Source organism: Genypterus blacodes, unplaced genomic scaffold (assembly GCF_046128005.1).
Source record: "Genypterus blacodes isolate CSIRO-AG114 ecotype Tasmania unplaced genomic scaffold, CSIRO-AGI_Gbla_v1 ptg000039l_1, whole genome shotgun sequence".
In the NCBI taxonomy this organism is placed as follows: domain Eukaryota; kingdom Metazoa; phylum Chordata; class Actinopteri; order Ophidiiformes; family Ophidiidae; genus Genypterus; species Genypterus blacodes.
In genome coordinates, this window is record NW_027466852.1 from 8,477,939 (window position 1) to 8,502,904 (window position 24,966).

The 24,966-nt window shown below is 42.5% G+C and overlaps 17 non-coding genes and 7 pseudogenes across 17 annotated transcripts; all 24 read right to left on the reverse strand.

Annotated features, from left to right (window-relative positions):
* Positions 1-259: 259 nt before the first annotated feature.
* Positions 260-373, reverse strand: LOC142998521 (U5 spliceosomal RNA). Its single transcript, XR_012962858.1, has one exon. It is a non-coding gene; the product is annotated as a U5 spliceosomal RNA (small nuclear RNA).
* A 937-nt stretch (positions 374-1,310) lies between these two features.
* On the reverse strand, positions 1,311-1,424 carry LOC142998456 (U5 spliceosomal RNA). The gene has a single exon (XR_012962793.1). It is a non-coding gene; the product is annotated as a U5 spliceosomal RNA (small nuclear RNA).
* Positions 1,425-2,369: 945 nt separating this feature from the next.
* Positions 2,370-2,483, reverse strand: LOC142998457 (U5 spliceosomal RNA). The gene has a single exon (XR_012962794.1). It is a non-coding gene; the product is annotated as a U5 spliceosomal RNA (small nuclear RNA).
* Positions 2,484-3,428: 945 nt separating this feature from the next.
* LOC142998519 (U5 spliceosomal RNA) lies at positions 3,429-3,542 on the reverse strand. The gene has a single exon (XR_012962856.1). It is a non-coding gene; the product is annotated as a U5 spliceosomal RNA (small nuclear RNA).
* Positions 3,543-4,487: 945 nt separating this feature from the next.
* LOC142998459 (U5 spliceosomal RNA) lies at positions 4,488-4,601 on the reverse strand. The gene has a single exon (XR_012962796.1). It is a non-coding gene; the product is annotated as a U5 spliceosomal RNA (small nuclear RNA).
* Positions 4,602-5,545: 944 nt separating this feature from the next.
* Positions 5,546-5,656, reverse strand: LOC142998577 (U5 spliceosomal RNA; annotated as a pseudogene).
* A 945-nt stretch (positions 5,657-6,601) lies between these two features.
* Positions 6,602-6,715, reverse strand: LOC142998460 (U5 spliceosomal RNA). The gene has a single exon (XR_012962797.1). It is a non-coding gene; the product is annotated as a U5 spliceosomal RNA (small nuclear RNA).
* A 945-nt stretch (positions 6,716-7,660) lies between these two features.
* On the reverse strand, positions 7,661-7,774 carry LOC142998461 (U5 spliceosomal RNA). Its single transcript, XR_012962798.1, has one exon. It is a non-coding gene; the product is annotated as a U5 spliceosomal RNA (small nuclear RNA).
* Positions 7,775-8,719: 945 nt separating this feature from the next.
* LOC142998520 (U5 spliceosomal RNA) lies at positions 8,720-8,833 on the reverse strand. Its single transcript, XR_012962857.1, has one exon. It is a non-coding gene; the product is annotated as a U5 spliceosomal RNA (small nuclear RNA).
* Positions 8,834-9,778: 945 nt separating this feature from the next.
* Positions 9,779-9,892, reverse strand: LOC142998550 (U5 spliceosomal RNA). Its single transcript, XR_012962873.1, has one exon. It is a non-coding gene; the product is annotated as a U5 spliceosomal RNA (small nuclear RNA).
* Positions 9,893-10,837: 945 nt separating this feature from the next.
* Positions 10,838-10,951, reverse strand: LOC142998409 (U5 spliceosomal RNA). The gene has a single exon (XR_012962746.1). It is a non-coding gene; the product is annotated as a U5 spliceosomal RNA (small nuclear RNA).
* A 945-nt stretch (positions 10,952-11,896) lies between these two features.
* LOC142998462 (U5 spliceosomal RNA) lies at positions 11,897-12,010 on the reverse strand. The gene has a single exon (XR_012962799.1). It is a non-coding gene; the product is annotated as a U5 spliceosomal RNA (small nuclear RNA).
* A 945-nt stretch (positions 12,011-12,955) lies between these two features.
* On the reverse strand, positions 12,956-13,069 carry LOC142998463 (U5 spliceosomal RNA). Its single transcript, XR_012962800.1, has one exon. It is a non-coding gene; the product is annotated as a U5 spliceosomal RNA (small nuclear RNA).
* Positions 13,070-14,014: 945 nt separating this feature from the next.
* LOC142998464 (U5 spliceosomal RNA) lies at positions 14,015-14,128 on the reverse strand. Its single transcript, XR_012962801.1, has one exon. It is a non-coding gene; the product is annotated as a U5 spliceosomal RNA (small nuclear RNA).
* A 944-nt stretch (positions 14,129-15,072) lies between these two features.
* On the reverse strand, positions 15,073-15,183 carry LOC142998525 (U5 spliceosomal RNA; annotated as a pseudogene).
* Positions 15,184-16,128: 945 nt separating this feature from the next.
* On the reverse strand, positions 16,129-16,242 carry LOC142998495 (U5 spliceosomal RNA). Its single transcript, XR_012962832.1, has one exon. It is a non-coding gene; the product is annotated as a U5 spliceosomal RNA (small nuclear RNA).
* A 945-nt stretch (positions 16,243-17,187) lies between these two features.
* On the reverse strand, positions 17,188-17,301 carry LOC142998465 (U5 spliceosomal RNA). Its single transcript, XR_012962802.1, has one exon. It is a non-coding gene; the product is annotated as a U5 spliceosomal RNA (small nuclear RNA).
* A 944-nt stretch (positions 17,302-18,245) lies between these two features.
* Positions 18,246-18,356, reverse strand: LOC142998527 (U5 spliceosomal RNA; annotated as a pseudogene).
* Positions 18,357-19,301: 945 nt separating this feature from the next.
* LOC142998502 (U5 spliceosomal RNA) lies at positions 19,302-19,415 on the reverse strand. Its single transcript, XR_012962839.1, has one exon. It is a non-coding gene; the product is annotated as a U5 spliceosomal RNA (small nuclear RNA).
* Positions 19,416-20,354: 939 nt separating this feature from the next.
* On the reverse strand, positions 20,355-20,465 carry LOC142998566 (U5 spliceosomal RNA; annotated as a pseudogene).
* A 939-nt stretch (positions 20,466-21,404) lies between these two features.
* LOC142998571 (U5 spliceosomal RNA) lies at positions 21,405-21,515 on the reverse strand (annotated as a pseudogene).
* A 942-nt stretch (positions 21,516-22,457) lies between these two features.
* On the reverse strand, positions 22,458-22,568 carry LOC142998556 (U5 spliceosomal RNA; annotated as a pseudogene).
* Positions 22,569-23,512: 944 nt separating this feature from the next.
* LOC142998546 (U5 spliceosomal RNA) lies at positions 23,513-23,623 on the reverse strand (annotated as a pseudogene).
* A 942-nt stretch (positions 23,624-24,565) lies between these two features.
* LOC142998482 (U5 spliceosomal RNA) lies at positions 24,566-24,679 on the reverse strand. The gene has a single exon (XR_012962818.1). It is a non-coding gene; the product is annotated as a U5 spliceosomal RNA (small nuclear RNA).
* Between the last annotated feature and the right edge of the window lie 287 nt (positions 24,680-24,966).

Here is a 24,966-nt window from a genome sequence, read left to right on the forward strand (position 1 = left end):
TCCTCAGGTACACATGTTAAATGAAGACACACTTGTTTCTCACCTGGTAGTCTGATAACACTCGCAATGATATTGGCAGGAAGGCTGCTTGCTAGAATATTTGCTCATTCAATGATGTCCTTTCAAACTACATTTGTTTCTACTAACGCTTGAAGCAAGGATGCTGACCCGTACACATGCTTGGGTCAGCCATTCGACCTCGAGGAGAGTGAGACAGCTTGAGGAGGTGTCAACAAATTGATATTGAACAGGTATGGGAGCCCTGCGGCAAAGCAGGGAATCAAAAATTATTCGATACTCTTATTGCTCCTCTCCACGGAAATCTTTAGTAAAAGGCGAAAGATTTATACGGAATGAAGAGAACACAAAGAGCAAAACCTCCAACGCAACTAGCCCACATTGAATCCTTGGTACCTTCTGTTATGGTTCTTCAAAAATGCATCGTCAGAACACAGTGAGAGAAATAAACGTTCCTCCTCAGCTATTGTCAAAAAGGAGAGAAGCACCACCTGACAAAGGCCTCTGCCCTACAATATAGGTGAAGAGAAACACGTGATTCTCACTCACAGCCTTTTAGACGTGTCAATTATGCTAGTAGCTAGGCTTATTGCCACAGAATCTCCTCTCTGTCAGTCTGGTCTTTCTTCAGTTCTAAATCAATAGCATCGGCGACAGATATCTGCCACAGTGATATAGCAAATTGAAACCAAGTCCAACTTTGTGGTGTTGTAGACATTAGCATCTAGTCTACAGAGCTTGATCCAGGTCCTTAAGACCTGACCTTTAAATAGATTTGTAAGGGAAAAGCAATACAACAAGATTTGAGGAAAAGGCAAAAGATTTATACCATGTGAAGAGGGCCAGCAGCCAAGTTAGGGTGAAAGCGCTGACTAAAGGATCCAGTTTTCAGTGTCAGTACCTTCTTTTGTGGTGCATGACAGATGGATTGTGGGAATCCTGTTGCCCCGCCTCGGTTTCTGGAAAAGAAGCTTTCTCCTCAATGATGTTGCAATCTGTTTCAAAAAAAGAAGGAAACTTTATCTGGTCAAAGTCCTCAGGTACACATGTTAAATGAAGACACACTTGTTTCTCACCTGGTAGTCTGATAACACTCGCAATGATATTGGCAGGAAGGCTGCTTGCTAGAATATTTGCTCATTCAATGATGTCCTTTCAAACTACATTTGTTTCTACTAACGCTTGAAGCAAGGATGCTGACCCGTACACATGCTTGGGTCAGCCATTCGACCTCGAGGAGAGTGAGACAGCTTGAGGAGGTGTCAACAAATTGATATTGAACAGGTATGGGAGCCCTGCAGCAAAGCAGGGAATCAAAAATTATTCGATACTCTTATTGCTCCTCTCCACGGAAATCTTTAGTAAAAGGCGAAAGATTTATACGGATTGAAGAGAACACAGAGTGGATATGTGCAAAACCTCCAACGCAACTAGCCCACATTGAATCCTTGGTACCTTCTGTTATGGTTCTTCAAAAATGCATCGTCAGAACACAGTGAGAGAAATAAACGTTCCTCCTCAGCTATTGTCAAAAAGGAGAGAAGCACCACCTGACAAAGGCCTCTGCCCTACAATATAGGTGAAGAGAAACACGTGATTCTCACTCACAGCCTTTTAGACGTGTCAATTATGCTAGTAGCTAGGCTTATTGCCACAGAATCTCCTCTCTGTCAGTCTGGTCTTTCTTCAGTTCTAAATCAATAGCATCGGCGACAGATATCTGCCACAGTGATATAGCAAATTGAAACCAAGTCCAACTTTGTGGTGTTGTAGACATTAGCATCTAGTCTACAGAGCTTGATCCAGGTCCTTAAGACCTGACCTTTAAATAGATTTGTAAGGGAAAAGCAATACAACAAGATTTGAGGAAAAGGCAAAAGATTTATACCATGTGAAGAGGGCCAGCAGCCAAGTCAGGGTGAAAGCGCTGACTAAAGGATCCAGTTTTCAGTGTCAGTACCTTCTTTTGTGGTGCATGACAGATGGATTGTGGGAATCCTGTTGCCCCGCCTCGGTTTCTGGAAAAGAAGCTTTCTCCTCAATGATGTTGCAATCTGTTTCAAAAAAAGAAGGAAACTTTATCTGGTCAAAGTCCTCAGGTACACATGTTAAATGAAGACACACTTGTTTCTCACCTGGTAGTCTGATAACACTCGCAATGATATTGGCAGGAAGGCTGCTTGCTAGAATATTTGCTCATTCAATGATGTCCTTTCAAACTACATTTGTTTCTACTAACGCTTGAAGCAAGGATGCTGACCCGTACACATGCTTGGGTCGGCCATTCGACCTCGATGAGAGTGAGACAGCTTGAGGAGGTGTCAACAAATTGATATTGTACAGGTATGGAAGCCCTGCAGCAAAGCAGGGAATCAAAAATTATTCGATACTCTTATTGCTCCTCTCCACGGAAATCTTTAGTAAAAGGCGAAAGATTTATACGGATTGAAGAGAACACAGAGTGGATATGTGCAAAACCTCCAACGCAACTAGCCCACATTGAATCCTTGGTACCTTCTGTTATGGTTCTTCAAAAATGCATCGTCAGAACACAGTGAGAGAAATAAACGTTCCTCCTCAGCTATTGTCAAAAAGGAGAGAAGCACCACCTGACAAAGGCCTCTGCCCTACAATATAGGTGAAGAGAAACACGTGATTCTCACTCACAGCCTTTTAGACGTGTCAATTATGCTAGTAGCTAGGCTTATTGCCACAGAATCTCCTCTCTGTCAGTCTGGTCTTTCTTCAGTTCTAAATCAATAGCATCGGCGACAGATATCTGCCACAGTGATATAGCAAATTGAAACCAAGTCCAACTTTCTGGTGTTGTAGACATTAGCATCTAGTCTACAGAGCTTGATCCAGGTCCTTAAGACCTGACCTTTAAATAGATTTGTAAGGGAAAAGCAATACAACAAGATTTGAGGAAAAGGCAAAAGATTTATACCATGTGAAGAGGGCCAGCAGCCAAGTTAGGGTGAAAGCGCTGACTAAAGGATCCAGTTTTCAGTGTCAGTACCTTCTTTTGTGGTGCATGACAGATGGATTGTGGGAATCCTGTTGCCCCGCCTCGGTTTCTGGAAAAGAAGCTTTCTCCTCAATGATGTTGCAATCTGTTTCAAAAAAAGAAGGAAACTTTATCTGGTCAAAGTCCTCAGGTACACATGTTAAATGAAGACACACTTGTTTCTCACCTGGTAGTCTGATAACACTCGCAATGATATTGGCAGGAAGGCTGCTTGCTAGAATATTTGCTCATTCAATGATGTCCTTTCAAACTACATTTGTTTCTACTAACGCTTGAAGCAAGGATGCTGACCCGTACACATGCTTGGGTCAGCCATTCGACCTCGAGGAGAGTGAGACAGCTTGAGGAGGTGTCAACAAATTGATATTGAACAGGTATGGGAGCCCTGCAGCAAAGCAGGGAATCATAAATTATTCGATACTCTTATTGCTCCTCTCCACGGAAATCTTTAGTAAAAGGCGAAAGATTTATACGGATTGAAGAGAACACAGAGTGGATATGTGCAAAACCTCCAACGCAACTAGCCCACATTGAATCCTTGGTACCTTCTGTTATGGTTCTTCAAAAATGCATCGTCAGAACACAGTGAGAGAAATAAACGTTCCTCCTCAGCTATTGTCAAAAAGGAGAGAAGCACCACCTGACAAAGGCCTCTGCCCTATAATATAGGTGAAGAGAAACACGTGATTCTCACTCACAGCCTTTTAGACGTGTCAATTATGCTAGTAGCTAGGCTTATTGCCACAGAATCTCCTCTCTGTCAGTCTGGTCTTTCTTCAGTTCTAAATCAATAGCATCGGCGACAGATATCTGCCGCAGTTATATAGCAAATTGAAACCAAGTCCAACTTTGTGGTGCTGTAGACATTAGCATCTAGTCTACAGAGCTTGATCCAGGTCCTTAAGACCTGACCTTTAAATAGATTTGTAAGGGAAAAGCAATACAACAAGATTTGAGGAAAAGGCAAAAGATTTATACCATGTGAAGAGGGCCAGCAGCCAAGTCAGGGTGAAAGCGCTGACTAAAGGATCCAGTTTTCAGTGTCAGTACCTTCTTTTGTGGTGCATGACAGATGGATTGTGGGAATCCTGTTGCCCCGCCTCGGTTTCTGGAAAAGAAGCTTTCTCCTCAATGATGTTGCAATCTGTTTCAAAAAAAGAAGGAAACTTTATCTGGTCAAAGTCCTCAGGTACACATGTTAAATGAAGACACACTTGTTTCTCACCTGGTAGTCTGATAACACTCGCAATGATATTGGCAGGAAGGCTGCTTGCTAGAATATTTGCTCATTCAATGATGTCCTTTCAAACTACATTTGTTTCTACTAACGCTTGAAACAAGGATGCTGACCCGTACACATGCTTGGGTCGGCCATTCGACCTCGAGGAGAGTGAGACAGCTTGAGGAGGTGTCAACAAATTGATATTGTACAGGTATGGAAGCCCTGCAGCAAAGCAGGGAATCAAAAATTATTCGATACTCTTATTGCTCCTCTCCACGGAAATCTTTAGTAAAAGGCGAAAGATTTATACGGATTGAAGAGAACACAGAGTGGATATGTGCAAAACCTCCAACGCAACTAGCCCACATTGAATCCTTGGTACCTTCTGTTATGGTTCTTCAAAAATGCATCGTCAGAACACAGTGAGAGAAATAAACGTTCCTCCTCAGCTATTGTCAAAAAGGAGAGAAGCACCACCTGACAAAGGCCTCTGCCCTACAATATAGGTGAAGAGAAACACGTGATTCTCACTCACAGCCTTTTAGACGTGTCAATTATGCTAGTAGCTAGGCTTATTGCCACAGAATCTCCTCTCTGTCAGTCTGGTCTTTCTTCAGTTCTAAATCAATAGCATCGGCGACAGATATCTGCCACAGTGATATAGCAAATTGAAACCAAGTCCAACTTTCTGGTGTTGTAGACATTAGCATCTAGTCTACAGAGCTTGATCCAGGTCCTTAAGACCTGACCTTTAAATAGATTTGTAAGGGAAAAGCAATACAACAAGATTTGAGGAAAAGGCAAAAGATTTATACCATGTGAAGAGGGCCAGCAGCCAAGTTAGGGTGAAAGCGCTGACTAAAGGATCCAGTTTTCAGTGTCAGTACCTTCTTTTGTGGTGCATGACAGATGGATTGTGGGAATCCTGTTGCCCCGCCTCGGTTTCTGGAAAAGAAGCTTTCTCCTCAATGATGTTGCAATCTGTTTCAAAAAAAGAAGGAAACTTTATCTGGTCAAAGTCCTCAGGTACACATGTTAAATGAAGACACACTTGTTTCTCACCTGGTAGTCTGATAACACTCGCAATGATATTGGCAGGAAGGCTGCTTGCTAGAATATTTGCTCATTCAATGATGTCCTTTCAAACTACATTTGTTTCTACTAACGCTTGAAGCAAGGATGCTAACCCGTACACATGCTTGGGTCAGCCATTCGACCTTGAGGAGAGTGAGACAGCTTGAGGAGGTGTCAACAAATTGATATTGAACAGGTATGGAAGCCCTGCAGCAAAGCGATCAAAAATTATTCCATACTCTTATTGCTCCTCTCCACGGAAATCTTTAGTAAAAGGCGAAGGATTTATACGGATTGAAGAGAACACAGAGTGGATATGTGCAAATCCTCCAACGCAACTAGCCCACATTGAATCCTTGGTACCTTCTGTTATGGTTCTTCAAAAATGCATCGTCAGAACACAGTGAGAGAAATAAACGTTCCTCCTCAGCTATTGTCAAAAAGGAGAGAAGCACCACCTGACAAAGGCCTCTGCCCTACAATATAGGTGAAGAGAAACACGTGATTCTCACTCACAGCCTTTTAGACGTGTCAATTATGCTAGTAGCTAGGCTTATTGCCACAGAATCTCCTCTCTGTCAGTCTGGTCTTTCTTCAGTTCTAAATCAATAGCATCGGCGACAGATATCTGCCACAGTGATAAAGCAAATTGAAACCAAGTCCAACTTTCTGGTGTTGTAGACATTAGCATCTAGTCTACAGAGCTTGATCCAGGTCCTTAAGACCTGACCTTTAAATAGATTTGTAAGGGAAAAGCAATACAACAAGATTTGAGGAAAAGGCAAAAGATTTATACCATGTGAAGAGGGCCAGCAGCCAAGTTAGGGTGAAAGCGCTGACTAAAGGATCCAGTTTTCAGTGTCAGTACCTTCTTTTGTGGTGCATGACAGATGGATTGTGGGAATCCTGTTGCCCCGCCTCGGTTTCTGGAAAAGAAGCTTTCTCCTCAATGATGTTGCAATCTGTTTCAAAAAAAGAAGGAAACTTTATCTGGTCAAAGTCCTCAGGTACACATGTTAAATGAAGACACACTTGTTTCTCACCTGGTAGTCTGATAACACTCGCAATGATATTGGCAGGAAGGCTGCTTGCTAGAATATTTGCTCATTCAATGATGTCCTTTCAAACTACATTTGTTTCTACTAACGCTTGAAGCAAGGATGCTGACCCGTACACATGCTTGGGTCAGCCATTCGACCTCGAGGAGAGTGAGACAGCTTGAGGAGGTGTCAACAAATTGATATTGAACAGGTATGGGAGCCCTGCAGCAAAGCAGGGAATCAAAAATTATTCGATACTCTTATTGCTCCTCTCCACGGAAATCTTTAGTAAAAGGCGAAAGATTTATACGGATTGAAGAGAACACAGAGTGGATATGTGCAAAACCTCCAACGCAACTAGCCCACATTGAATCCTTGGTACCTTCTGTTATGGTTCTTCAAAAATGCATCGTCAGAACACAGTGAGAGAAATAAACGTTCCTCCTCAGCTATTGTCAAAAAGGAGAGAAGCACCACCTGACAAAGGCCTCTGCCCTACAATATAGGTGAAGAGAAACACGTGATTCTCACTCACAGCCTTTTAGACGTGTCAATTATGCTAGTAGCTAGGCTTATTGCCACAGAATCTCCTCTCTGTCAGTCTGGTCTTTCTTCAGTTCTAAATCAATAGCATCGGCGACAGATATCTGCCACAGTGATATAGCAAATTGAAACCAAGTCCAACTTTGTGGTGTTGTAGACATTAGCATCTAGTCTACAGAGCTTGATCCAGGTCCTTAAGACCTGACCTTTAAATAGATTTGTAAGGGAAAAGCAATACAACAAGATTTGAGGAAAAGGCAAAAGATTTATACCATGTGAAGAGGGCCAGCAGCCAAGTCAGGGTGAAAGCGCTGACTAAAGGATCCAGTTTTCAGTGTCAGTACCTTCTTTTGTGGTGCATGACAGATGGATTGTGGGAATCCTGTTGCCCCGCCTCGGTTTCTGGAAAAGAAGCTTTCTCCTCAATGATGTTGCAATCTGTTTCAAAAAAAGAAGGAAACTTTATCTGGTCAAAGTCCTCAGGTACACATGTTAAATGAAGACACACTTGTTTCTCACCTGGTAGTCTGATAACACTCGCAATGATATTGGCAGGAAGGCTGCTTGCTAGAATATTTGCTCATTCAATGATGTCCTTTCAAACTACATTTGTTTCTACTAACGCTTGAAGCAAGGATGCTGACCCGTACACATGCTTGGGTCGGCCATTCGACCTCGAGGAGAGTGAGACAGCTTGAGGAGGTGTCAACAAATTGATATTGTACAGGTATGGAAGCCCTGCAGCAAAGCAGGGAATCAAAAATTATTCGATACTCTTATTGCTCCTCTCCACGGAAATCTTTAGTAAAAGGCGAAAGATTTATACGGATTGAAGAGAACACAGAGTGGATATGTGCAAAACCTCCAACGCAACTAGCCCACATTGAATCCTTGGTACCTTCTGTTATGGTTCTTCAAAAATGCATCGTCAGAACACAGTGAGAGAAATAAACGTTCCTCCTCAGCTATTGTCAAAAAGGAGAGAAGCACCACCTGACAAAGGCCTCTGCCCTACAATATAGGTGAAGAGAAACACGTGATTCTCACTCACAGCCTTTTAGACGTGTCAATTATGCTAGTAGCTAGGCTTATTGCCACAGAATCTCCTCTCTGTCAGTCTGGTCTTTCTTCAGTTCTAAATCAATAGCATCGGCGACAGATATCTGCCACAGTGATATAGCAAATTGAAACCAAGTCCAACTTTCTGGTGTTGTAGACATTAGCATCTAGTCTACAGAGCTTGATCCAGGTCCTTAAGACCTGACCTTTAAATAGATTTGTAAGGGAAAAGCAATACAACAAGATTTGAGGAAAAGGCAAAAGATTTATACCATGTGAAGAGGGCCAGCAGCCAAGTTAGGGTGAAAGCGCTGACTAAAGGATCCAGTTTTCAGTGTCAGTACCTTCTTTTGTGGTGCATGACAGATGGATTGTGGGAATCCTGTTGCCCCGCCTCGGTTTCTGGAAAAGAAGCTTTCTCCTCAATGATGTTGCAATCTGTTTCAAAAAAAGAAGGAAACTTTATCTGGTCAAAGTCCTCAGGTACACATGTTAAATGAAGACACACTTGTTTCTCACCTGGTAGTCTGATAACACTCGCAATGATATTGGCAGGAAGGCTGCTTGCTAGAATATTTGCTCATTCAATGATGTCCTTTCAAACTACATTTGTTTCTACTAACGCTTGAAGCAAGGATGCTGACCCGTACACATGCTTGGGTCAGCCATTCGACCTCGAGGAGAGTGAGACAGCTTGAGGAGGTGTCAACAAATTGATATTGAACAGGTATGGGAGCCCTGCAGCAAAGCAGGGAATCATAAATTATTCGATACTCTTATTGCTCCTCTCCACGGAAATCTTTAGTAAAAGGCGAAAGATTTATACGGATTGAAGAGAACACAGAGTGGATATGTGCAAAACCTCCAACGCAACTAGCCCACATTGAATCCTTGGTACCTTCTGTTATGGTTCTTCAAAAATGCATCGTCAGAACACAGTGAGAGAAATAAACGTTCCTCCTCAGCTATTGTCAAAAAGGAGAGAAGCACCACCTGACAAAGGCCTCTGCCCTACAATATAGGTGAAGAGAAACACGTGATTCTCACTCACAGCCTTTTAGACGTGTCAATTATGCTAGTAGCTAGGCTTATTGCCACAGAATCTCCTCTCTGTCAGTCTGGTCTTTCTTCAGTTCTAAATCAATAGCATCGGCGACAGATATCTGCCGCAGTTATATAGCAAATTGAAACCAAGTCCAACTTTGTGGTGTTGTAGACATTAGCATCTAGTCTACAGAGCTTGATCCAGGTCCTTAAGACCTGACCTTTAAATAGATTTGTAAGGGAAAAGCAATACAACAAGATTTGAGGAAAAGGCAAAAGATTTATACCATGTGAAGAGGGCCAGCAGCCAAGTTAGGGTGAAAGCGCTGACTAAAGGATCCAGTTTTCAGTGTCAGTACCTTCTTTTGTGGTGCATGACAGATGGATTGTGGGAATCCTGTTGCCCCGCCTCGGTTTCTGGAAAAGAAGCTTTCTCCTCAATGATGTTGCAATCTGTTTCAAAAAAAGAAGGAAACTTTATCTGGTCAAAGTCCTCAGGTACACATGTTAAATGAAGACACACTTGTTTCTCACCTGGTAGTCTGATAACACTCGCAATGATATTGGCAGGAAGGCTGCTTGCTAGAATATTTGCTCATTCAATGATGTCCTTTCAAACTACATTTGTTTCTACTAACGCTTGAAGCAAGGATGCTGACCCGTACACATGCTTGGGTCGGCCATTCGACCTCGAGGAGAGTGAGACAGCTTGAGGAGGTGTCAACAAATTGATATTGTACAGGTATGGAAGCCCTGCGGCAAAGCAGGGAATCAAAAATTATTCGATACTCTTATTGCTCCTCTCCACGGAAATCTTTAGTAAAAGGCGAAAGTTTTATACGGATTGAAGAGAACACAGAGTGGATATGTGCAAAACCTCCAACGCAACTAGCCCACATTGAATCCTTGGTACCTTCTGTTATGGTTCTTCAAAAATGCATCGTCAGAACACAGTGAGAGAAATAAACGTTCCTCCTCAGCTATTGTCAAAAAGGAGAGAAGCACCACCTGACAAAGGCCTCTGCCCTACAATATAGGTGAAGAGAAACACGTGATTCTCACTCACAGCCTTTTAGACGTGTCAATTATGCTAGTAGCTAGGCTTATTGCCACAGAATCTCCTCTCTGTCAGTCTGGTCTTTCTTCAGTTCTAAATCAATAGCATCGGCGACAGATATCTGCCACAGTGATATAGCAAATTGAAACCAAGTCCAACTTTGTGGTGTTGTAGACATTAGCATCTAGTCTACAGAGCTTGATCCAGGTCCTTAAGACCTGACCTTTAAATAGATTTGTAAGGGAAAAGCAATACAACAAGATTTGAGGAAAAGGCAAAAGATTTATACCATGTGAAGAGGGCCAGCAGCCAAGTCAGGGTGAAAGCACTGACTAAAGGATCCAGTTTTCAGTGTCAGTACCTTCTTTTGTGGTGCATGACAGATGGATTGTGGGAATCCTGTTGCCCCGCCTCGGTTTCTGGAAAAGAAGCTTTCTCCTCAATGATGTTGCAATCTGTTTCAAAAAAAGAAGGAAACTTTATCTGGTCAAAGTCCTCAGGTACACATGTTAAATGAAGACACACTTGTTTCTCACCTGGTAGTCTGATAACACTCGCAATGATATTGGCAGGAAGGCTGCTTGCTAGAATATTTGCTCATTCAATGATGTCCTTTCAAACTACATTTGTTTCTACTAACGCTTGAAGCAAGGATGCTGACCCGTACACATGCTTGGGTCAGCCATTCGACCTCGAGGAGAGTGAGACAGCTTGAGGAGGTGTCAACAAATTGATATTGAACAGGTATGGGAGCCCTGCAGCAAAGCAGGGAATCAAAAATTATTCGATACTCTTATTGCTCCTCTCCACGGAAATCTTTAGTAAAAGGCGAAAGATTTATTCGGATTGAAGAGAACACAGAGTGGATATGTGCAAAACCTCCAACGCAACTAGCCCACATTGAATCCTTGGTACCTTCTGTTATGGTTCTTCAAAAATGCATCGTCAGAACACAGTGAGAGAAATAAACGTTCCTCCTCAGCTATTGTCAAAAAGGAGAGAAGCACCACCTGACAAAGGCCTCTGCCCTACAATATAGGTGAAGAGAAACACGTGATTCTCACTCACAGCCTTTTAGACGTGTCAATTATGCTAGTAGCTAGGCTTATTGCCACAGAATCTCCTCTCTGTCAGTCTGGTCTTTCTTCAGTTCTAAATCAATAGCATCGGCGACAGATATCTGCCACAGTGATATAGCAAATTGAAACCAAGTCCAACTTTGTGGTGTTGTAGACATTAGCATCTGGTCTACAGAGCTTGATCCAGGTCCTTAAGACCTGACCTTTAAATAGATTTGTAAGGGAAAAGCAATACAACAAGATTTGAGGAAAAGGCAAAAGATTTATACCATGTGAAGAGGGCCAGCAGCCAAGTTAGGGTGAAAGCGCTGACTAAAGGATCCAGTTTTCAGTGTCAGTACCTTCTTTTGTGGTGCATGACAGATGGATTGTGGGAATCCTGTTGCCCCGCCTCGGTTTCTGGAAAAGAAGCTTTCTCCTCAATGATGTTGCAATCTGTTTCAAAAAAAGAAGGAAACTTTATCTGGTCAAAGTCCTCAGGTACACATGTTAAATGAAGACACACTTGTTTCTCACCTGGTAGTCTGATAACACTCGCAATGATATTGGCAGGAAGGCTGCTTGCTAGAATATTTGCTCATTCAATGATGTCCTTTCAAACTACATTTGTTTCTACTAACGCTTGAAGCAAGGATGCTGACCCGTACACATGCTTGGGTCAGCCATTCGACCTCGAGGAGAGTGAGACAGCTTGAGGAGGTGTCAACAAATTGATATTGAACAGGTATGGGAGCCCTGCAGCAAAGCAGGGAATCAAAAATTATTCGATACTCTTATTGCTCCTCTCCACGGAAATCTTTAGTAAAAGGCGAAAGATTTATACGGATTGAAGAGAACACAGAGTGGATATGTGCAAAACCGCCAACGCAACTAGCCCACATTGAATCCTTGGTACCTTCTGTTATGGTTCTTCAAAAATGCATCGTCAGAACACAGTGAGAGAAATAAACGTTCCTCCTCAGCTATTGTCAAAAAGGAGAGAAGCACCACCTGACAAAGGCCTCTGCCCTACAATATAGGTGAAGAGAAACACGTGATTCTCACTCACAGCCTTTTAGACGTGTCAATTATGCTAGTAGCTAGGCTTATTGCCACAGAATCTCCTCTCTGTCAGTCTGGTCTTTCTTCAGTTCTAAATCAATAGCATCGGCGACAGATATCTGCCGCAGTTATATAGCAAATTGAAACCAAGTCCAACTTTGTGGTGTTGTAGACATTAGCATCTAGTCTACAGAGCTTGATCCAGGTCCTTAAGACCTGACCTTTAAATAGATTTGTAAGGGAAAAGCAATACAACAAGATTTGAGGAAAAGGCAAAAGATTTATACCAAGTGAAGAGGGCCAGCAGCCAAGTCAGGGTAAAAGCGCTGACTAAAGGATCCAGTTTTCAGTGTCAGTACCTTCTTTTGTGGTGCATGACAGATGGATTGTGGGAATCCTGTTGCCCCGCCTCGGTTTCTGGAAAAGAAGCTTTCTCCTCAATGATGTTGCAATCTGTTTCAAAAAAAGAAGGAAACTTTATCTGGTCAAAGTCCTCAGGTACACATGTTAAATGAAGACACACTTGTTTCTCACCTGGTAGTCTGATAACACTCGCAATGATATTGGCAGGAGGGCTGCTTGCTAGAATATTTGCTCATTCAATGATGTCCTTTCAAACTACATTTGTTTCTACTAACGCTTGAAGCAAGGATGCTGACCCGTACACATGCTTGGGTCAGCCATTCGACCTCGAGGAGAGTGAGACAGCTTGAGGAGGTGTCAACAAATTGATATTGAACAGGTATGGGAGCCCTGCAGCAAAGCAGGGAATCAAAAATTATTCGATACTCTTATTGCTCCTCTCCACGGAAATCTTTAGTAAAAGGCGAAAGATTTATACGGATTGAAGAGAACACAGAGTGGATATGTGCAAAACCTCCAACGCAACTAGCCCACATTGAATCCTTGGTACCTTCTGTTATGGTTCTTCAAAAATGCATCGTCAGAACACAGTGAGAGAAATAAACGTTCCTCCTCAGCTATTGTCAAAAAGGAGAGAAGCACCACCTGACAAAGGCCTCTGCCCTACAATATAGGTGAAGAGAAACACGTGATTCTCACTCACAGCCTTTTAGACGTGTCAATTATGCTAGTAGCTAGGCTTATTGCCACAGAATCTCCTCTCTGTCAGTCTGGTCTTTCTTCAGTTCTAAATCAATAGCATCGGCGACAGATATCTGCCGCAGTTATATAGCAAATTGAAACCAAGTCCAACTTTGTGGTGTTGTAGACATTAGCATCTAGTCTACAGAGCTTGATCCAGGTCCTTAAGACCTGACCTTTAAATAGATTTGTAAGGGAAAAGCAATACAACAAGATTTGAGGAAAAGGCAAAAGATTTATACCATGTGAAGAGGGCCAGCAGCCAAGTCAGGGTGAAAGCGCTGACTAAAGGATCCAGTTTTCAGTGTCAGTACCTTCTTTTGTGGTGCATGACAGATGGATTGTGGGAATCCTGTTGCCCCGCCTCGGTTTCTGGAAAAGAAGCTTTCTCCTCAATGATGTTGCAATCTGTTTCAAAAAAAGAAGGAAACTTTATCTGGTCAAAGTCCTCAGGTACACATGTTAAATGAAGACACACTTGTTTCTCACCTGGTAGTCTGATAACACTCGCAATGATATTGGCAGGAAGGCTGCTTGCTAGAATATTTGCTCATTCAATGATGTCCTTTCAAACTACATTTGTTTCTACTAACGCTTGAAGCAAGGATGCTGACCCGTACACATGCTTGGGTCGGCCATTCGACCTCGAGGAGAGTGAGACAGCTTGAGGAGGTGTCAACAAATTGATATTGTACAGGTATGGAAGCCCTGCAGCAAAGCAGGGAATCAAAAATTATTCGATACTCTTATTGCTCCTCTCCACGGAAATCTTTAGTAAAAGGCGAAAGATTTATACGGATTGAAGAGAACACAGAGTGGATATGTGCAAAACCTCCAACGCAACTAGCCCACATTGAATCCTTGGTACCTTCTGTTATGGTTCTTCAAAAATGCATCGTCAGAACACAGTGAGAGAAATAAACGTTCCTCCTCAGCTATTGTCAAAAAGGAGAGAAGCACCACCTGACAAAGGCCTCTGCCCTACAATATAGGTGAAGAGAAACACGTGATTCTCACTCACAGCCTTTTAGACGTGTCAATTATGCTAGTAGCTAGGCTTATTGCCACAGAATCTCCTCTCTGTCAGTCTGGTCTTTCTTCAGTTCTAAATCAATAGCATCGGCGACAGATATCTGCCGCAGTTATATAGCAAATTGAAACCAAGTCCAACTTTCTGGTGTTGTAGACATTAGCATCTAGTCTACAGAGCTTGATCCAGGTCCTTAAGACCTGACCTTTAAATAGATTTGTAAGGGAAAAGCAATACAACAAGATTTGAGGAAAAGGCAAAAGATTTATACCATGTGAAGAGGGCCAGCAGCCAAGTTAGGGTGAAAGCGCTGACTAAAGGATCCAGTTTTCAGTGTCAGTACCTTCTTTTGTGGTGCATGACAGATGGATTGTGGGAATCCTGTTGCCCCGCCTCGGTTTCTGGAAAAGAAGCTTTCTCCTCAATGATGTTGCAATCTGTTTCAAAAAAAGAAGGAAACTTTATCTGGTCAAAGTCCTCAGGTACACATGTTAAATGAAGACACACTTGTTTCTCACCTGGTAGTCTGATAACACTCGCAATGATATTGGCAGGAAGGCTGCTTGCTAGAATATTTGCTCATTCAATGATGTCCTTTCAAACTACATTTGTTTCTACTAACGCTTGAAGCAAGGATGCTGACCCGTACACATGCTTGGGTCAGCCATTCGACCTCGAGGAGAGTGAGACAGCTTGAGGAGGTGTCAACAAATTGATATTGAACAGGTATGGAAGCCCTGCAGCAGAGCAATCAAAAATTATTCCATACTCTTATTGCTCCTCTCCACGGAAATCTTTAGTAAAAGGCGAAAGATTTATACGGATTGAAGAGAACACAGAGTGGATATGTGCAAAACCTCCAACGCAACTAGCCCACATTGAATCCTTGGTACCTTCTGTTATGGTTCTTCAAAAATGCATCGTCAGAACACAGTGAGAGAAATAAACGTTCCTCCTCAGCTATTGTCAAAAAGGAGAGAAGCACCACCTGACAAAGGCCTCTGCCCTACAATATAGGTGAAGAGAAACACGTGATTCTCACTCACAGCCTTTTAGACGTGTCAATTATGCTAGTAGCTAGGCTTATTGCCACAGAATCTCCTCTCTGTCAGTCTGGTCTTTCTTCAGTTCTAAATCAATAGCATCGGCGACAGATATCTGCCACAGTGATATAGCAAATTGAAACCAAGTCCAACTTTCTGGTGTTGTAGACATTAGCATCTAGTCTACAGAGCTTGATCCAGGTCCTTAAGACCTGACCTTTAAATAGATTTGTAAGGGAAAAGCAATACAACAAGATTTGAGGAAAAGGCAAAAGATTTATACCATGTGAAGAGGGCCAGCAGCCAAGTTAGGGTGAAAGCGCTGACTAAAGGATCCAGTTTTCAGTGTCAGTACCTTCTTTTGTGGTGCATGACAGATGGATTGTGGGAATCCTGTTGCCCCGCCTCGGTTTCTGGAAAAGAAGCTTTCTCCTCAATGATGTTGCAATCTGTTTCAAAAAAAGAAGGAAACTTTATCTGGTCAAAGTCCTCAGGTACACATGTTAAATGAAGACACACTTGTTTCTCACCTGGTAGTCTGATAACACTCGCAATGATATTGGCAGGAAGGCTGCTTGCTAGAATATTTGCTCATTCAATGATGTCCTTTCAAACTACATTTGTTTCTACTAACGCTTGAAGCAAGGATGCTAACCCGTACACATGCTTGGGTCAGCCATTCGACCTCGAGGAGAGTGAGACAGCTTGAGGAGGTGTCAACAAATTGATATTGAACAGGTATGGGAGCCCTGCAGCAAAGCAGGGAATCAAAAATTATTCGATACTCTTCTTGCTCCTCTCCACGGAAATCTTTAGTAAAAGGCGAAAGATTTATACGGATTGAAGAGAACACAGAGTGGATATGTGCAAAACCTCCAACGCAACTAGCCCACATTGAATCCTTGGTACCTTCTGTTATGGTTCTTCAAAAATGCATCGTCAGAACACAGTGAGAGAAATAAACGTTCCTCCTCAGCTATTGTCAAAAAGGAGAGAAGCACCACCTGACAAAGGCCTCTGCCCTACAATATAGGTGAAGAGAAACACGTGATTCTCACTCACAGCCTTTTAGACGTGTCAATTATGCTAGTAGCTAGGCTTATTGCCACAGAATCTCCTCTCTGTCAGTCTGGTCTTTCTTCAGTTCTAAATCAATAGCATCGGCGACAGATATCTGCCGCAGTTATATAGCAAATTGAAACCAAGTCCAACTTTGTGGTGTTGTAGACATTAGCATCTAGTCTACAGAGCTTGATCCAGGTCCTTAAGACCTGACCTTTAAATAGATTTGTAAGGGAAAAGCAATACAACAAGATTTGAGGAAAAGGCAAAAGATTTATACCATGTGAAGAGGGCCAGCAGCCAAGTCAGGGTGAAAGCGCTGACTAAAGGATCCAGTTTTCAGTGTCAGTACCTTCTTTTGTGGTGCATGACAGATGGATTGTGGGAATCCTGTTGCCCCGCCTCGGTTTCTGGAAAAGAAGCTTTCTCCTCAATGATGTTGCAATCTGTTTCAAAAAAAGAAGGAAACTTTATCTGGTCAAAGTCCTCAGGTACACATGTTAAATGAAGACACACTTGTTTCTCACCTGGTAGTCTGATAACACTCGCAATGATATTGGCAGGAAGGCTGCTTGCTAGAATATTTGCTCATTCAATGATGTCCTTTCAAACTACATTTGTTTCTACTAACGCTTGAAGCAAGGATGCTGACCCGTACACATGCTTGGGTCGGCCATTCGACCTCGAGGAGAGTGAGACAGCTTGAGGAGGTGTCAACAAATTGATATTGTACAGGTATGGAAGCCCTGCAGCAAAGCAGGGAATCAAAAATTATTCGATACTCTTATTGCTCCTCTCCACGGAAATCTTTAGTAAAAGGCGAAAGATTTATACGGATTGAAGAGAACACAGAGTGGATATGTGCAAAACCTCCAACGCAACTAGCCCACATTGAATCCTTGGTACCTTCTGTTATGGTTCTTCAAAAATGCATCGTCAGAACACAGTGAGAGAAATAAACGTTCCTCCTCAGCTATTGTCAAAAAGGAGAGAAGCACCACCTGACAAAGGCCTCTGCCCTACAATATAGGTGAAGAGAAACACGTGATTCTCACTCACAGCCTTTTAGACGTGTCAATTATGCTAGTAGCTAGGCTTATTGCCACAGAATCTCCTCTCTGTCAGTCTGGTCTTTCTTCAGTTCTAAATCAATAGCATCGGCGACAGATATCTGCCGCAGTTATATAGCAAATTGAAACCAAGTCCAACTTTCTGGTGTTGTAGACATTAGCATCTAGTCTACAGAGCTTGATCCAGGTCCTTAAGACCTGACCTTTAAATAGATTTGTAAGGGAAAAGCAATACAACAAGATTTGAGGAAAAGGCAAAAGATTTATACCATGTGAAGAGGGCCAGCAGCCAAGTTAGGGTGAAAGCGCTGACTAAAGGATCCAGTTTTCAGTGTCAGTACCTTCTTTTGTGGTGCATGACAGATGGATTGTGGGAATCCTGTTGCCCCGCCTCGGTTTCTGGAAAAGAAGCTTTCTCCTCAATGATGTTGCAATCTGTTTCAAAAAAAGAAGGAAACTTTATCTGGTCAAAGTCCTCAGGTACACATGTTAAATGAAGACACACTTGTTTCTCACCTGGTAGTCTGATAACACTCGCAATGATATTGGCAGGAAGGCTGCTTGCTAGAATATTTGCTCATTCAATGATGTCCTTTCAAACTACATTTGTTTCTACTAACGCTTGAAGCAAGGATGCTGACCCGTACACATGCTTGGGTCAGCCATTCGACCTCGAGGAGAGTGAGACAGCTTGAGGAGGTGTCAACAAATTGATATTGAACAGGTATGGAAGCCCTGCAGCAGAGCAATCAAAAATTATTCCATACTCTTATTGCTCCTCTCCACGGAAATCTTTAGTAAAAGGCGAAAGATTTATACGGATTGAAGAGAACACAGAGTGGATATGTGCAAAACCTCCAACGCAACTAGCCCACATTGAATCCTTGGTACCTTCTGTTATGGTTCTTCAAAAATGCATCGTCAGAACACAGTGAGAGAAATAAACGTTCCTCCTCAGCTATTGTCAAAAAGGAGAGAAGCACCACCTGACAAAGGCCTCTGCCCTACAATATAGGTGAAGAGAAACACGTGATTCTCACTCACAGCCTTTTAGACGTGTCAATTATGCTAGTAGCTAGGCTTATTGCCACAGAATCTCCTCTCTGTCAGTCTGGTCTTTCTTCAGTTCTAAATCAATAGCATCGGCGACAGATATCTGCCACAGTGATATAGCAAATTGAAACCAAGTCCAACTTTCTGGTGTTGTAGACATTAGCATCTAGTCTACAGAGCTTGATCCAGGTCCTTAAGACCTGACCTTTAAATAGATTTGTAAGGGAAAAGCAATACAACAAGATTTGAGGAAAAGGCAAAAGATTTATACCATGTGAAGAGGGCCAGCAGCCAAGTTAGGGTGAAAGCGCTGACTAAAGGATCCAGTTTTCAGTGTCAGTACCTTCTTTTGTGGTGCATGACAGATGGATTGTGGGAATCCTGTTGCCCCGCCTCGGTTTCTGGAAAAGAAGCTTTCTCCTCAATGATGTTGCAATCTGTTTCAAAAAAAGAAGGAAACTTTATCTGGTCAAAGTCCTCAGGTACACATGTTAAATGAAGACACACTTGTTTCTCACCTGGTAGTCTGATAACACTCGCAATGATATTGGCAGGAAGGCTGCTTGCTAGAATATTTGCTCATTCAATGATGTCCTTTCAAACTACATTTGTTTCTACTAACGCTTGAAGCAAGGATGCTGACCCGTACACATGCTTGGGTCAGCCATTCGACCTCGAGGAGAGTGAGACAGCTTGAGGAGGTGTCAACAAATTGATATTGAACAGGTATGGAAGCCCTGCAGCAAAGCAGGGAATCAAAAATTATTCCATACTCTTATTGCTCCTCTCCACGGAAATCTTTAGTAAAAGGCGAAAGATTTATACAGATTGAAGAGAACACAGAGTGGATATGTGCAAAACCTCCAACGCAACTATCCCACATTGAATCCTTGGTACCTTCTGTTATGGTTCTTCAAAAATGCATCGTCAGAACACAGTGAGAGAAATAAACGTTCCTCCTCAGCTATTGTCAAAAAGGAGAGAAGCACCACCTGACAAAGGCCTCTGCCCTACAATATAGGTGAAGAGAAACACGTGATTCTCACTCACAGCCTTTTAGACGTGTCAATTATGCTAGTAGCTAGGCTTATTGCCACAGAATCTCCTCTCTGTCAGTCTGGTCTTTCTTCAGTTCTAAATCAATAGCATCGGCGACAGATATCTGCCACAGTGATATAGCAAATTGAAACCAAGTCCAACTTTCTGGTGTTGTAGACATTAGCATCTAGTCTACAGAGCTTGATCCAGGTCCTTAAGACCTGACCTTTAAATAGATTTGTAAGGGAAAAGCAATACAACAAGATTTGAGGAAAAGGCAAAAGATTTATACCATGTGAAGAGGGCCAGCAGCCAAGTTAGGGTGAAAGCGCTGACTAAAGGATCCAGTTTTCAGTGTCAGTACCTTCTTTTGTGGTGCATGACAGATGGATTGTGGGAATCCTGTTGCCCCGCCTCGGTTTCTGGAAAAGAAGCTTTGTCCTCAATGATGTTGCAATCTGTTTCAAAAAAAGAAGTAAACTTTATCTGGTCAAAGTCCTCAGGTACACATGTTAAATGAAGACACACTTGTTTCTCACCTGGTAGTCTGATAACACTCGCAATGATATTGGCAGGAAGGCTGCTTGCTAGAATATTTGCTCATTCAATGATGTCCTTTCAAACTACATTTGTTTCTACTAACGCTTGAAGCAAGGATGCTGACCCGTACACATGCTTGGGTCAGCCATTCGACCTCGAGGAGAGTGAGACAGCTTGAGGAGGTGTCAACAAATTGATATTGAACAGGTATGCAGCAAAGCAGGGAATCAAAAATTATTCGATACTCTTATTGCTCCTCTCCACGGAAATCTTTAGTAAAAGGCGAAAGATTTATACGGATTGAAGAGAACACAGAGTGGATATGTGCAAAACCTCCAACGCAACTATCCCACATTGAATCCTTGGTACCTTCTGTTATGGTTCTTCAAAAATGCATCGTCAGAACACAGTGAGAGAAATAAACGTTCCTCCTCAGCTATTGTCAAAAAGGAGAGAAGCACCACCTGACAAAGGCCTCTGCCCTACAATATAGGTGAAGAGAAACACGTGATTCTCACTCACAGCCTTTTAGACGTGTCAATTATGCTAGTAGCTAGGCTTATTGCCACAGAATCTCCTCTCTGTCAGTCTGGTCTTTCTTCAGTTCTAAATCAATAGCATCGGCGACAGATATCTGCCACAGTGATATAGCAAATTGAAACCAAGTCCAACTTTCTGGTGTTGTAGACATTAGCATCTAGTCTACAGAGCTTGATCCAGGTCCTTAAGACCTGACCTTTAAATAGATTTGTAAGGGAAAAGCAATACAACAAGATTTGAGGAAAAGGCAAAAGATTTATACCATGTGAAGAGGGCCAGCAGCCAAGTTAGGGTGAAAGCGCTGACTAAAGGATCCAGTTTTCAGTGTCAGTACCTTCTTTTGTGGTGCATGACAGATGGATTGTGGGAATCCTGTTGCCCCGCCTCGGTTTCTGGAAAAGAAGCTTTCTCCTCAATGATGTTGCAATCTGTTTCAAAAAAAGAAGTAAACTTTATCTGGTCAAAGTCCTCAGGTACACATGTTAAATGAAGACACACTTGTTTCTCACCTGGTAGTCTGATAACACTCGCAATGATATTGGCAGGAAGGCTGCTTGCTAGAATATTTGCTCATTCAATGATGTCCTTTCAAACTACATTTGTTTCTACTAACGCTTGAAGCAAGGATGCTGACCCGTACACATGCTTGGGTCAGCCATTCGACCTCGAGGAGAGTGAGACAGCTTGAGGAGGTGTCAACAAATTGATATTGAACAGGTATGCAGCAAAGCAGGGAATCAAAAATTATTCGATACTCTTATTGCTCCTCTCCACGGAAATCTTTAGTAAAAGGCGAAAGATTTATACAGATTGAAGAGAACACAGAGTGGATATGTGCAAAACCTCCAACGCAACTAGCCCACATTGAATCCTTGGTACCTTCTGTTATGGTTCTTCAAAAATGCATCGTCAGAACACAGTGAGAGAAATAAACGTTCCTCCTCAGCTATTGTCAAAAAGGAGAGAAGCACCACCTGACAAAGGCCTCTGCCCTACAATATAGGTGAAGAGAAACACGTGATTCTCACTCACAGCCTTTTAGACGTGTCAATTATGCTAGTAGCTAGGCTTATTGCCACAGAATCTCCTCTCTGTCAGTCTGGTCTTTCTTCAGTTCTAAATCAATAGCATCGGCGACAGATATCTGCCACAGTGATATAGCAAATTGAAACCAAGTCCAACTTTGTGGTGTTGTAGACATTAGCATCTAGTCTACAGAGCTTGATCCAGGTCCTTAAGACCTGACCTTTAAATAGATTTGTAAGGGAAAAGCAATACAACAAGATTTGAGGAAAAGGCAAAAGATTTATACCATGTGAAGAGGGCCAGCAGCCAAGTTAGGGTGAAAGCGCTGACTAAAGGATCCAGTTTTCAGTGTCAGTACCTTCTTTTGTGGTGCATGACAGATGGATTGTGGGAATCCTGTTGCCCCGCCTCGGTTTCTGGAAAAGAAGCTTTCTCCTCAATGATGTTGCAATCTGTTTCAAAAAAAGAAGGAAACTTTATCTGGTCAAAGTCCTCAGGTACACATGTTAAATGAAGACACACTTGTTTCTCACCTGGTAGTCTGATAACACTCGCAATGATATTGGCAGGAAGGCTGCTTGCTAGAATATTTGCTCATTCAATGATGTCCTTTCAAACTACATTTGTTTCTACTAACTCGAAGCAAGGATGCTGACCCGTACACATGCTTGGGTCAGCCATTCGACCTCGAGGAGAGTGAGACAGCTTGAGGAGGTGTCAACAAATTGATATTGAACAGGTATGGAAGCCCTGCAGCAAAGCAATCAAAAATTATTCGATACTCTTCTTGCTCCTCTCCACGGAAATCTTTAGTAAAAGGCGAAAGATTTATACGGATTGAAGAGAACACAGAGTGGATATGTGCAAAACCTCCAACGCAACTAGCCCACATTGAATCCTTGGTACCTTCTGTTATGGTTCTTCAAAAATGCATCGTCAGAACACAGTGAGAGAAATAAACGTTCCTCCTCAGCTATTGTCAAAAAGGAGAGAAGCACCACCTGACAAAGGCCTCTGCCCTACAATATAGGTGAAGAGAAACACGTGATTCTCACTCACAGCCTTTTAGACGTGTCAATTATGCTAGTAGCTAGGCTTATTGCCACAGAATCTCCTCTCTGTCAGTCTGGTCTTTCTTCAGTTCTAAATCAATAGCATCGGCGACAGATATCTGCCACAGTGATATAGCAAATTGAAACCAAGTCCAACTTTGTGGTGTTGTAGACATTAGCATCTAGTCTACAGAGCTTGATCCAGGTCCTTAAGACCTGACCTTTAAATAGATTTGTAAGGGAAAAGCAATACAACAAGATTTGAGGAAAAGGCAAAAGATTTATACCATGTGAAGAGGGCCAGCAGCCAAGTCAGGGTGAAAGCACTGACTAAAGGATCCAGTTTTCAGTGTCAGTACCTTCTTTTGTGGTGCATGACAGATGGATTGTGGGAATCCTGTTGCCCCGCCTCGGTTTCTGGAAAAGAAGCTTTCTCCTCAATGATGTTGCAATCTGTTTCAAAAAAAGAAGGAAACTTTATCTGGTCAAAGTCCTCAGGTACACATGTTAAATGAAGACACACTTGTTTCTCACCTGGTAGTCTGATAACACTCGCAATGATATTGGCAGGAAGGCTGCTTGCTAGAATATTTGCTCATTCAATGATGTCCTTTCAAACTACATTTGTTTCTACTAACGCTTGAAGCAAGGATGCTGACCCGTACACATGCTTGGGTCAGCCATTCGACCTCGAGGAGAGTGAGACAGCTTGAGGAGGTGTCAACAAATTGATATTGAACAGGTATGGGAGCCCTGCAGCAAAGCAATCAAAAATTATTCCATACTCTTATTGCTCCTCTCCACGGAAATCTTTAGTAAAAGGCGAAAGATTTATACGGATTGAAGAGAACACAGAGTGGATATGTGCAAAACCTCCAACGCAACTAGCCCACATTGAATCCTTGGTACCTTCTGTTATGGTTCTTCAAAAATGCATCGTCAGAACACAGTGAGAGAAATAAACGTTCCTCCTCAGCTATTGTCAAAAAGGAGAGAAGCACCACCTGACAAAGGCCTCTGCCCTACAATATAGGTGAAGAGAAACACGTGATTCTCACTCACAGCCTTTTAGACGTGTCAATTATGCTAGTAGCTAGGCTTATTGCCACAGAATCTCCTCTCTGTCAGTCTGGTCTTTCTTCAGTTCTAAATCAATAGCATCGGCGACAGATATCTGCCACAGTGATATAGCAAATTGAAACCAAGTCCAACTTTCTGGTGTTGTAGACATTAGCATCTAGTCTACAGAGCTTGATCCAGGTCCTTAAGACCTGACCTTTAAATAGATTTGTAAGGGAAAAGCAATACAACAAGATTTGAGGAAAAGGCAAAAGATTTATACCATGTGAAGAGGGCCAGCAGCCAAGTTAGGGTGAAAGCGCTGACTAAAGGATCCAGTTTTCAGTGTCAGTACCTTCTTTTGTGGTGCATGACAGATGGATTGTGGGAATCCTGTTGCCCCGCCTCGGTTTCTGGAAAAGAAGCTTTCTCCTCAATGATGTTGCAATCTGTTTCAAAAAAAGAAGGAAACTTTATCTGGTCAAAGTCCTCAGGTACACATGTTAAATGAAGACACACTTGTTTCTCACCTGGTAGTCTGATAACACTCGCAATGATATTGGCAGGAAGGCTGCTTGCTAGAATATTTGCTCATTCAATGATGTCCTTTCAAACTACATTTGTTTCTAACGCTTGAAGCAAGGATGCTAACCCGTACACATGCTTGGGTCAGCCATTCGACCTCGAGGAGAGTGAGACAGCTTGAGGAGGTGTCAACAAATTGATATTGAACAGGTATGGGAGCCCTGCAGCAAAGCAGGGAACCAAAAATTATTCGATACTCTTCTTGCTCCTCTCCACGGAAATCTTTAGTAAAAGGCGAAAGATTTATACGGATTGAAGAGAACACAGAGTGGATATGTGCAAAACCTCCAACGCAACTAGCCCACATTGAATCCTTGGTACCTTCTGTTATGGTTCTTCAAAAATGCATCGTCAGAACACAGTGAGAGAAATAAACGTTCCTCCTCAGCTATTGTCAAAAAGGAGAGAAGCACCACCTGACAAAGGCCTCTGCCCTACAATATAGGTGAAGAGAAACACGTGATTCTCACTCACAGCCTTTTAGACGTGTCAATTATGCTAGTAGCTAGGCTTATTGCCACAGAATCTCCTCTCTGTCAGTCTGGTCTTTCTTCAGTTC